Raw genomic sequence first — 12,714 nt, 5'->3', positions numbered from 1 at the left:
TTGCTGTAAATAAGTCTGATGTATTGCTCCTTGTACTGCTGAGTCAAAAGTCCAAGCCCAATGAAGCGTGATGACACAGATGGGATGGTCGCTATTAGGAGGCAGCAAAACTGTAATGATGTTTGGTGGTTGAAGTGGCTTCCCAGGGAAAAGGGGGGCCAATGCAGTAGGGATGAAGATGGCCTTTCAGCGTGCCAGGAAACACTGGAACAGCTGTGGAAGAGCCTCTTCCATTGCAGAGGTGATTGTGATCTTGTCTGCTGGATCCTTATGTCCTTTAAGGGCAGAAAATAGTGGAGACAAAGTGGAGGTGGGCAGGTCCAAATAACTCTATCCAATTCAGCTGTCCAAGAATTTGTTGTAAATCCACCAGTTTAAGATGATGAGGAAACTGTAGTTGAGGCGTAACTGGAATGGCAGCAGATGCTGTCAGCTTGTGTCCCAGGTACATAATGGGTAAAGTCCGCTGGATTTTTTCCTTAGCCACTGTCAATCCAACAGGTTTTATCCTTTGCAGGATTTTGGGACATGGCGGAGGACAGAGCCGTGGCTAGCAAGCGAGCTTTATGCATCTCAGTGCCCACTGACTGGCAGGCTTTAAGCATGTCTGCAATGGCTATATTTGATGTTGCCATCAAAGGGCGCAGCACTTGCTTACAGTCCTCATGTGCATGATAAAACGCAAGCTGGCAAACAATCGCTTCTTGTGCTGCCAGGTCCTGAACTTGCCACTTGAAGGTATTGTACAAGCGATCAACAAATTGTCCATAGGGCTTTGCAGGGCCCTGTCTGATGCTGCCCCATCGGCCATTGCGCTCATTCCTGTCATCAGGGACAGAGGCCAGAGCCTCTTGGGCTGAGGCTGTGGTGGCTGCCCAGTACATAGGATCAAGGGCCAACTGTTGGGCAATGGTAAGAAAATTGCCTCCTCCCGTCAGCCCATCAAGAACATCAGTTTGGGTCAGCATGACGGGGGCTGGGGGTGCAGGAGCAATCACAGGAAAGAGATTTGGAGTATCAGAATCAAAAGGCAGCAACGGAGCAGTGGTACAAAGAGTCTCTTCTTGGAGAGGAATGGTAGAAGCGGTGCCAGGTGCCTTGGGCGGAGGAGGTGGAAGAGCGGGGGGTGCTGAATGCGAAGATTCTTGGAGAGGAGTAGTAACGGGAGGCGCAGGAAGCGAAGAATGCAGAGGAGGGACGACAGGAGCCGAAGGAGAAAAAATGTCTGCCTGTTTAGGAGGCTGATAAGACGGTGCTTCTGAAAACAGCATGAGGACTGGGAGGGGGGGCAAAGGAGCTGAAGCAGCGGCCAGGAGGAGATTTGTAGGAGTTAGGCTTGAGATAGCCTTATAAACCTTACAGCAGGCATGCAAAACTTTGACATCAATCTGAGGGTGGTTTTGGAAAAATTGTCCTATTTTTCCCCAGTCTTTTAAACTATAATTCCCATGCTGAGGAAACCAGGGACAGTGAGTATCCAAGGCTTCTATAAGCGACTTGATGTCAGCATCTGAGACGAGAAGGCTGTTGCTGGCCAAAAGAAATTTAAGGTCTTCAAAAAACTTTTTCTGTGGTGGAGAGAGAGACTGCCCCATAATGGCAAAAGAAAGGGGGGGGAGCAACTCACCGGGATCCACTAGGTGGATGAACGACGTCTGGAACCCTTGCAGGGCGAGGCGAGAGCTGAACGTTGCAAAACAGCGTGGTGTCCGAGATAAATCACACGGGGCACCAAATGTCGAGAATCCAGCTCGACATCAGTAGGAAGATCAGTAAGAAATCAGTCTCACACCAAGATGACTTGAAGAAAAAGCTTTGGCTTCAGCCGTGCAATGTTTATTGTGTGCAGTAAAAAGAAAATCATCCTCCCTCCTCCAGCACTGCGCTTGTTCTGCCTGGTACTCAAAAGTAACAAATCAAAGGAATGTAACCTTGCTTTTGCCCACAGACAAAGAGAGTGTTATGCTACGTGAGCCAATCATTAGTCTAGCATGAGGTGTTCACGTGCTCATCATGCTCTTAGCAATATCTCGTGCTGTAAAATCACTCTGCAATAATAAGAACTCTGCTCATGCTCTTATGTACAAGCAATCATTTTCCCACAAAACTTCTTCTGTGCTACAAGACAAGAGTCACGACTGGGAGAGGTATTCTGCTTAGGCATTGTGCAGATCATTATTCACCATTGCTAGTTTGGCGTGAGGAGAATGTTGGTCACAATGATAATTAAGAAATAAGAGGCCTTTGCACAACAGGCCAAACCCTGTACATTAAGTGAACCACAAGAGGTTCTTTGAGATTTTATCTCTTCTAATACCTCAATCCAGCCTACGCATATTAGGCAAGCCAGGTCAAACCACGTGTATATGCAACACATTCACCTGCTTCAGGTGAAGAAGAAGAAGAAGAGTTTGGATTTGATATCCCGCCTTTCACTCCCTTTAAGGAGTCTCAAAGCGGCTAACATTCTCCTTTCCCTTCCTCCCCCACAACAAACACTCTGTGAGGTGAGTGAGGCTGAGAGACTTCAAAGAAGTGTGACTGGCCCAAGGTCACCCAGCAGCTGCAAGTGGAGGAGCGGAGACGCGAACCCGGTTCCCCAGATTAGGAGACTACCACTCTTAACCACTACACCACACTGGCGTGAATCCTCTCCAGGGCTAACCTGCAGTTCCCTTTGCCCCACAATTTATTCTGTATGGTCCATGACATGGGTCCAAGATGTTTTTCTTTTGTGCCACCGCTTTCCCTGGGAAAATCTGCTATTTAACGCTGAATCAGAGCAAACATCAATTCGCAGGAAACCCAATGGACATTTGCTCCAATTCAGCAGTAAACAGCGGGTTTCCCCAGGGAAAGCAGCAGGGAAATCCATGCCTAGAAGGACCAAACAGAAGTGTGGGTGAAGCCTTGTTTGGGGTTACCACTTATCTATCACTATAGAAGAGGAAACACATCTCTGGAAAATATGATGTGTTTGCATTAAAGCTGCATGTACCACTGATGGTAGAGATGCACACTTAGAAATACAGAGCACTCCAAACTGTAGGAATGCTCTATGCCAGTGTAACTTACCCTTATTCCAAACTCTGTTCAGGAGCAGCGCTACTGCTGCCTGAGCTGACTAGGACCTAGCAGAGGGAAAACAAGCCTTTTAAACAGTTTGATTTATGCCACCCTTTTTTGTCAGTATACCTTCTGCTGGATTGCTAGATCCGGTGCGAGATTTACAAGCTAAAAAGGCTATAGCTTAGGGCCACACTCTCTTGGGGCCCCCCCAAAAAATGTAAAGGAAAAAACACACCTGGATGTACATTTCCAAAATATAAGATAAAAAACAAATAAAATAAAACCTGCATACAGCAACAGTGTTTTGTATTGTGTAGGCTCCTATGATGTACGTAATGGGCCCCACCTGCTAGCCTGCTCCCATATCCATATCTATCTATCTATCTATCTATCTATCTATCTATCTATCTATCTATCTAATATTCAACACAAAAAACTGTGACAATTTGTTGTTGACAAAGGACAGCTGGACATATAAAGGGCCCCATTACCTTCAATAGCTTAGGGCCTCATCACACCTAAATCTGGCCCTGGCTAGATCACATGAGCAAGCTAAAGGGAATTTGGAATAAGGGTCAGTCTCCCCTTGCCCTGCTTCTGCCCTATGTTGCCTTGCCTGTTTTTCAGGATTTGCTCCAGCTGAGCCAGAATGGAAGACTTACACAGGTACATCCAGCTCAGCTGGAAAACTGCCTATCCAAATTCCATTAATCCAGGCGGAACTTGGGCTCTGGATGCTCCCATAATTACTTTAAATATAAATACCATTCATCTCACAATACTGGGGAAACCTGTAAGCAGGTGGCCTTTGTGCTTGCTCAGTTGGGAACATAGGAATCTGCCTTTGTGCTGTATCAAACCATTGGTCCTCCTAGCTCAGTACTGTTTACATTGACTTACACCAGCTGTCCAGGGTTCCAGATGGGAGTCTTTTCCAGCCATATTTGGAGATGCCAGCGGTCTTCTGTATGCAAAGCAGGTGCTCTGCTACTGAGCTACAGTCTTCCCCCATTTGCTGTCCAGGTATTGATGGGCAACATCAAGGTCTCTGTTCTCCCATTTTTATCTTTAAGCCAGATTTGAATACTGGACAAACCTTCAAATAGAGGACAGCTCTCTGTAAGGAAAGACACATGGCCACCCTACTCTCTGGGGTTGTCAGCATTCACTTGTGGACAGCTGCATTTCTGGGCATTCATTGTAACATGGATCTAGAAAAGCTACGTTGCTTTCCATACTGTGATGGTTCTAGCAACTGTGAAGACATAAATGCATTCTAATGAAATTCTAATGAAATGCATTCTAAGAGCCAGTGTGGTGTAGTGGTTAAAAGCAGTAGATTCGTAATCTGGGGAACTGGGTTCGCGTCTCTGCTCCTCCACATGCAGCTGCTGGGTGACCTTGGGCTAGTCACACTTCTCTGAAGTCTCTCAGCCCCACTCACCTCACAGAGTGTTTGTTGTGGGGGAGGAAGGGAAAGGAGAATGTTAGCCGCTTTGAGACTCCTTCGGGTAGTTATAAAGCGGGATATCAAATCCAAACTCTTCTTCTTCTTCTAAAAGCTTCTGACCTACCTCTGATCTTGCCTATGTGTACATTTTGGGGCAATAATAGCCTGTTAATGTCTGAACAGCTAGAAGAAACACATTGCAGAAATGCTTGTGGATGTGTGATGTCACCGCCATATGCAAGAAGGTGGAAGGAATTGTGATCACGCAAGTAAGCAAGTTCATGTCGACTGTGGAAAAGTTCTTAGACAACCACACCAAGCAAGAACGGAATCCTAAACAGTGGACAGGGATGACATTTCAATAGGGGAGGGTCATATCCACCAGCCACATGATGTGCAGGACACAGAAATGGACAGTTTCCAAAATATGGTCTAAAGCAGGCATCCCCAAACTCGGCCCTCCAGATGTTTTGGGACTACAACACCCAATATCCCTAGCTAACAGGACCAGTGGTCAGGGATGATGGGAAATGTAGTCCCAAAACATCTGGAAGGCCGAGTTTGGGGGTGCCTGGTCTAAAGTACATGGTGTCCTGGTTGAATTGCATCCCTGACTGGGCCCTACCCTTCCGGAAGCTAAATTAAAGTACTCATTTAAAAAAAACAAACCTGCAAAGAGTGTAATTTTCCTACCTCTAATCACCACTATGTATCAAGCAAAATAAGTGGGGGTGTCCTGTAGCCTTTGACCTAATTTCACATGGGGCGGGGCAGAGAGAGAAATGGTGGGTAGTAGGTGGAAAACATAAGAGATATCAAATCAAATCAACCCCCTCCACCCCTTCCCCCCTCCTAATGTCTCAACAAATGAAACTAATTTGTAAAAATGTTACATGGAAAAAATACAAGAGACATTACATAAACTTCTGTAAAACAAGAAAATCTTTAATAAAAAAACCAAAACAACAAAACAGTAAAACCTTGTTTTCTGGATTAAGGAAGAGCTCGGCTTTGTGAGGCGTAGAATGCAGAACAGAATCTCCTTTTTACACAGAAAGTCAATAAAACTTCTTACCAAAAAGGACAATAATATCCTGCTTTTCTTAGTTCATTCCGGAAGAGGCCACATTGACAAACTTGGGGCCACTTCTAAATGGTGATGCTGTAATAAACAAAAATGATTCTCGTGTAAAAAAACAACAACAAAAACTGGAGTGGGGAATGGTCTGCAAGCAAACAATTCAGACCTTTGGAAGGGTGATGTGCCCCTCACCCAGCAGTCCAATGGACAAGAAGAAGTGGGTGGCAGGAAGGCAGAGAAGCAGAAATGTATGGCAGAGTGTGAGTGGGGAAAGTGGGTGGCTCACCCACTGTCAGCTCTGGCCCTGCCCACTACCAACATGTGGCCCCTGACAGATGATCTTGTGAGAATGCAGACTTCAGATAAAAAGGTTAATCACCCCTGATTTAGAAAATGAGGTACTGCTCAGAATGGGGGAGTGCAGTTTTTGATTTTTCACTACAGGTGCAGAAGTGTTTTCCCATCAATGATTAAGGCTGCAGTTCAAAGCACGTTGACTAGACAGTCCCACTGAACGTTGTGGGATTTCCTTCTGAATAAACACACTTAGGATTGTGCTGCATGAGTAGCTTCTCTTAGGATTTTGGCATTTTCCATCAACTATTTTTGACATATGCATGCTGGTCTAGTGCATGGTCAGCATGTTACATGCTGCTAGAGCTAGTTAAATATTGAATAGTAGTAGTAAAATAAATGATTCATAGTGTAAGGCATCACATATTTAGAAGTCTGAACAGTTACATCTTTCGACCTTGTAACCTTGAGCTTGTGGTGGACCAGCTGAAAAAAAGAATGTCCACCCCAAAAATGTTTATTCAGGTATAACATGACGGTGAGGTTTTGTGGGGGTTTTTTTTGTATACTATGCAGTTTTTTAATAATAATAATAAAATGATGCTGTTACACATCACTTATTACTTGCTAAATAATCTTTTCTGCCTTTTATAAGACTTGGGATAATTACAGGCAAGTTCATTTTCCAAATGAAAGTGGCCCATTTCCAAGAGTTCTATGACAGTTTTATTTCTGATGAAATACCACTAATAATTCTCTTTAAAAAGATAAATTAATTTATGCATACCTGATACATAAATGTGGATAAACAGGCATATTTGTGTGACACACCCATAGCGAAATTTTCAAAACTTAGTTGCCCTCAACTTGTATGTAATTAAACAGCCTAATTAAAAGCCAATCCCATATGTGGATTAAGTACATTTATTCCCGATGTCTTGCAACTGCAATATTATCTCTGGTCTCTATCTAGGGTGTAGAAACCTTCATATTATTTAGTGGAGGAAAGGCCACATCTCAACATGCATTGGCTATCTACTTCTTTTCTCCTAGCCTTCTAAAGCATTGTGGGTGTTATGTACTGAGTTGAATAGGATCCAAACTGCAGCAGTCTGATTGGTCCTAGAACAATAGGATCCAAAAGGCAGCAGTCTGATTGGTCCTAGAACAATAGGATTCAGAATGCAGCAGTCTGATTGGTTGGCAGGAACCACCCAATCATGCTCCAGATAGAAGTGAATCCACAACCTGATTGGCTTACAGTAGAATTCCGGAATTAGCCAATCATGTGCAGCCCATTGTGTAAATAATGTATATAAAGCAGATACTTTGAGGGGACATTCATTCATTCCTCCTCACCACTATGAGCTGAATAAAGAGCATGAAATCACTTTGCGACTCTGAGTATATTTCAGTGGGATTTTCACGTTTCCTGGGTCCAAGTATCCTCCAGACCAGGCTTCCTCAACCTTGGCCCTCCAGATATTTTGAGACTACAATTCCCATCAACCCTGACCACTCGCCATTCTAGCTAAGGATCATGGGAATTGTAGGCCAAAAACATCTGGAGGGCCAAGGTTGAGGAAGCCTGCTCCAGACAGTTCCAAAAGCAGTCACAAGGTGGCCACCTGTAATGGGCCACCAGAACTAACCTCCAAAGAATGTGTCACCTGTGGCTTGTTCCTCTGAGGCTGGATCTGCCATCATCTTGGCACCCCCATGCCACTTCCACAGCAGCCTATTGGTGAATAGGGGACACTGCTGGTCTCCTCTCACCCGTAGGGAAGAAATGGTGGGGGCTGCCTTTGTTAGGATTTTTATCTACCTGAGCTGCTCCGGCGAGTGGTACTATGATTGTATACATCATGTGTGTGTCTGAGACAGCGTGAGAAAGGAAGTCTGTATTATCTCTTCCTTTGAGTACTATTGGAAGTTAGTTTCACTTCTGTGTGTGTCGCAGGTTTCTGTACTGGTGTTCAGAGAGCACAGACGTACTGATGGAGTCTCTGTATATGACTGTAAATAAAGTAGTTTTAGAACTACGATTGAGTCTTTCTTCTGCTATGATATGCTAGAAGACTGGCGTGCTCTTTTCAGGAGAGGAGGGTCGCCTATTACCGGTCTCTCTGGACTGAGGGAGATTTATAGCCAGAGAGGACCACCGGAGAGACGTCTCGAAGACTTGGGAAGTTGGCAGCCAATCCCAGGGCGTTTTTCCAACAGCCTTCAGGGGTCTCCTGAGCTCTGTACCCACTGGGCATGATTCAGAGTAGACCCATTTCTCCCTGTGAAGGCCTTAGATTACCAGTTCAGCTGCTGGGTAAGGTTGACTCGATTTCCTTCTTTGTTCCCGATGTCAATCTTTACTCTCCCTTGTTGATCATTATTCCCCCCTTTCAAATTTTTCTTCACACCCCTTTCTTTCCTGAAGAAGGCCCATGTTGTAATTTGCCTCAAGTGCCAAAATGTCATGGGCCAGCTCTGTTTCTTTCCATTCTGTTGTAGCCGGCTATTCAGCACAGCCCACTGAGTGGCTGAGATTCCCTCTCTGGGAGAGAGACTGGGGCTGGGAGCAGGGGGCAGGAAAACACCAAAAATAATAACTATACCAATCAACCGCAGGGAATTAGGGTTGCAAAGAGAGTTGTGAAGGGACATAGCAAAGGGAAAGTTATGAAGCACAGGAGGAAAGACATAACTGGATTTAGAGAAATCTGTGGAGTGGTGAAGGATAGACAAAATGTGGGGGTTATTGAGATAGGGTGAGTGTGATGGGTAGGGCAACAGGAAATGAGCAAAACAACAGATGGAGGTACAGAGTTTGATGCTGTTGCCTGGCAACCAGCAACTGCCAGTAAGGGAAGACTGTTTCCATCATGGGATGAGCCAGGTCCAGCTACTTGGCCTCACAGGATTTTTTGTGAGAACTGTTGCCTGGTTTGACACTAGGGAAGGGACAAGGAAATGAATAGGAAATGCTGCCTTTACTGTGAATTTTCCGTTCTTCTGCCAGATTTCTACTAGATCTGAGTGTGACTTTATTGTGAGAATCTTTTGCAAGCTGCTACGAAAACCTTGTGGGGCTATAAAGTGGTGTGGAACTATTTTTTATATAAATATATAAATCTGCATCATAACCTGCCCTATGGGGTGCAGAAGGAAGATGGAGCACTATAAAGCAGAGAAAGAAAAGGAGAGAATGGACAGAGTGCATTTTGGGGTGCTGAGGAAAGTGGAATTGGATTTTAAAAAATAACCATACCGTTAAGACGTTAGCAATTTCCCCACTTGCTGGCCCTCATAGTGTCTTGAGAGGTTCATCCCTGGTTTTCAGAATAAGCTTAATGTATTGAAATCACCAAAGCAGAGACATCACCTTGCCAGCAAAGGTCCGTATAGTTAAAGCTATGGTTTTTCCCATAGTGATGTATGGAAGTGAGAGCTGGACCATATAGAAGGCTGATTGCCAAAGAATTGATGCTTTTGAATTATGGTGCTGGAGGAGACTCATGAGAGTCCCATGGACTGCAAGAAGAGCAAACCAATCCATTCTTAAGGAAATCAGCCCTGAGTGCTCACTGGAAGGACAGATCGTGAAGCTGAGGCTCCAATACTTTGGCCACCTCATGAGAAGAGAAGACTCCCTGGAAAAGACCCTGATATTCGGAAAGATGGAGGGCACAAGGAGAAGGGGACGACAGAGGACGAGATGGCTGGACAGTGTTCTCGAAGCTATGAACATGAGTTTGACATGAGTTGAGGCAGTGGAAGACAGGTGTGCCTGGCGTGCTCTGGTCCATGGGGTCACGAAGAGTTGGACACGACTAAAAGACTAAACAACAACAACAACATTGAAATCACCATTCACTGGAGTGACAGCTATACATTATGTTTACCATTGAAAACAGTTTGTGGGGTTTCTTTCAGTTGTGCAAGACAACAAAGATAAGCATGAGCCTGCTGCTAAATGCCATCCTTTCAAGTGTCAAGATCAAAGAAAGGTGTGCCATATTTTCACTATTTATTTATTTATTTCATTTATATGCAACTTGATTAACAAAAGCTCTAATTGATCCTAAAATGTATCAATTAAAACAGTTACAAAATTAAGAGCATTTTAAAATTTAGTCTCTTTCACCCCACTGTCAACACTGAGGTACCGTCATAAGCATCTCTGAAAGATCTCCCGTGCAAAAGACCTGGCATACTGAATGATATCATTCAGTGGCTGCTAATGTGTACTGGAAAACAGCTGTGCCACATTGTGTTATAAATAGCACAAATTCAGGGATATACTTCCATATGGAATCAATTGTTAGAGGGATGACCTTTCAGATTCCAGCTAAATCTCTGCCATGCTTTCCCTTTTCACAGAATTCCCTGATACCACCCTGCTTGTAATTTGGCAAAGATTATTCATTATGAAAGCGCACAGAAGCTGAAATCATGTGTGCGCGCGCACACACACACACACACCAGTTGGTTTTAGTTAATGAGGTGGATAATTAAAAAGGATTAATGAAGTGGAGTAAAATGAATGGGTTATGACCGAAGATAACAGCGGAAAGCACTACAGACTCTGAACCATTCCTGCTTTCACACGGACACTGTCATTTTCTCATTCTTCTCCCCAAACCAAACATCTTACCTTAAATGCTTCCTATTCACCTCACTAGCAGAACTCCAGGCTCCCCACTCCTGTTGTTTGGCCTTTTACTTCTCTGCATGCATCCACTATGGACCAGATTAGTTCATGGTGCTTTGCTTCTAAAGTATGGCCTCTGTCTGGGCCCCCTTTGGCTCAGAACCAGATCAAAAATAAAGAAGCAAGGCCGAGGATGAGACTGTGTGTCAGTTCTGCTGTGAAAGATGGAGGGGCCGCCTAGACGTTAGCAGGAATCCAGTGGGAAGCAAGTGCCCTATTCCCTGGCAGGTCAGCTGTGTTATTGCTGAAGACAAAAATGCTGCAATAATCACATTTTAAAAGAATGGATTAACACAGATTACTCTCTGTCCCAATAAAAGAGGACTGGATTAACCATAGACCCAACAGTCAGTGTGGCATTACTGTTAGACTAGGTTGGACATGGGAGTTCAGTTCCCCAATTAACCATGAAGCTCACTGAGTAACCTTGGACCAGTCACTGTCCCCCAGCCTAACCTACCTCACAGGGATGTTGTGAGGAACAAATGGGGAGGGGAAGAATCATGTACACAATCTTGAGCTTGGAGGAAAGGCGGAATAGAAATTGAATGAAAATGCATCAGTAGTGGAACCAAGGACAGGTTTTAAAAGTCTAGGGCTGGTTTTTCCACACTATTAAGTTCCTTAAGGGTGTTGAGAGTTGTTAAGAGACACCCCTCCATTCCCCTCACAGAGCTCCAATTCCCAGAGTGGATTAACAACCAGACCTTCTTTCCCAGGGAACTCTGGGAACTGGAGCTCTGTGAAGGGAAGAAAGCGGAATCTCCTTACCAATGTAAATGGTCAAATTATCCTTGTCCAGAAAGGGCACAGTTGATGCACCTGCTGAACCTGGTGATAAATGCTCTTTAAAGGTGCCCGGGCCTCCATGGACAACGACTGCTCCGAGAGCACCCCTAAACTGCATACAAGTTCTTTCACAGGGAGTGCAACCTCATCTAGAACAGGCAGACCCCCAATTCATGGACTTGGGAACCACTTGCCCACAGTGATCCTGTCTTAGTAAAGGTAAAAGGTAAAGGACCCCTGGACAGTGAAGTCCAGTCAAAGACGACTATGGAGTGCAGCGCTCATCTTGCTTTTGAGGCCAAGGGAGCTGGCGTTTGTCCACAGACATCTTTCCGGGTCGTGTGGCCAGTATGACTAAACTGCTTCTGGCGCAACGGGACACTGTGATGAGTGCCAGAGCACACGGGAATGCCGTTTACCTTCCTACCAGAGCGGTACCTATTTGTCTACTTGCACTGGTATGCTTTCAAACTGTTTTAGTAAGATTGAGCTTCAGTCTGTTGACCATTATTCACTCCACTGCATCCAGGCATTGGTTCAGTTTATCCTCTCCTGACTCCTATTTAATAGAAAAGTAGAGCCGAGTATCATTAGCATGCTAAGGACACTGTGCCCTGAACCTCCTCATGAATTGTTCCCAAGGGCTTCTTAAATAGGACTGGGGACAAAATAGTGCTTTGCGGCACCCCACAGCTGTGCTGCCAAGATGTAAACACACGTAGTTCTCCAATGCTTCTCCCTGCTACCATCATACTGTACATGTAGAAGCGGAACCACCATAAAACCATGCCTCCAACTCCCAACCCATAGAGGTGGTCCAAGAGGATATTCTGCTCAATGGTATCTAAAGCTGCTGAAGGAACCAGTAGCAGGCTTGCACTCCCCTGGCTGCTCCATCAAAGGTTCTCTGTCAAGGCGATCAGGGCCAATTCCATTCCAAAACCCAGGCCTGAATCATAGGAGCCAAATCCTACAGCTCCCCCGTAAAATATTTGAGGGGTCACCCCCACAAAGTTAATAGGCATTGCCATTCAAAAGGTGTGTGTGCGCACCATGTCGTGTAATTGATTATTGAGAGTGGCGCTAACCTGCTCCTACTCCCCCCCCCAATATTTTATTCTAGTTGGCACCCCTAGCCTGAAACCAGAGTGAAACAAGTAATCTGTTTCCTCCAAATGTGTCTGCAGCCAAACTGATATTACTCAAAGCATCTTACCCCAAAAGGGGGTATTAAAGACTGGGTGGTAGTTGTGAAACCCCTCTGGGTGCAGGAAGGGTATTTTCAGGAGCAGACGTACCACCTTCTGCTTTAAGGCAGTCAGAACA

Source organism: Podarcis muralis, chromosome 6, assembly GCF_964188315.1.
Source record: "Podarcis muralis chromosome 6, rPodMur119.hap1.1, whole genome shotgun sequence".
Classification (NCBI taxonomy): Eukaryota; Metazoa; Chordata; class Lepidosauria; order Squamata; family Lacertidae; genus Podarcis; species Podarcis muralis.
Note: the sequence above shows the minus strand (reverse complement) of the source record.